We start from the raw sequence: 310 nt of genomic DNA, 5'->3' as shown, positions 1-310 counted from the left end.
TCTTTCTTTCTTATGTTTTATACCTAGAGTTTAATTTTTCGTGTAATAATATGAGACATGGCCATCCAGTAAAGAATGTGCTTGTTGTTATACATTTAGAAAAAAAATTATGTCATCAGTTTCTGTTTAGATAATATTTGCTACAAAATGAGAAAATATTGTTTGTGATTCACATCTAAAATGTTAACATTCTCACTAAAGTGCTAATGTCTGAAAAAGCATTGTGTTTCTTATGTTCCTAAGTTTTATCATTTTTGTTCAAATGAGTAGAATAAACTTGTGTTTACCTGTTGAATCCAGGTGTCTTGCA

General features: G+C 28.4%; 1 protein-coding gene across 1 annotated transcript in view; it reads left to right on the top strand.

The window, feature by feature from the left end:
- The window catches only part of LOC119590759 (GPI transamidase component PIG-T-like), a gene marked incomplete in the record, with an annotated part of 22,148 nt that overhangs the window by 7,017 nt on the left and 14,821 nt on the right, over window positions 1-310 (top strand).

Source organism: Penaeus monodon, chromosome 27, assembly GCF_015228065.2.
Source record: "Penaeus monodon isolate SGIC_2016 chromosome 27, NSTDA_Pmon_1, whole genome shotgun sequence".
NCBI lineage: Eukaryota > Metazoa > Arthropoda > Malacostraca > Decapoda > Penaeidae > Penaeus > Penaeus monodon.
This window is presented reverse-complemented; position numbering and strand designations above follow the sequence as displayed.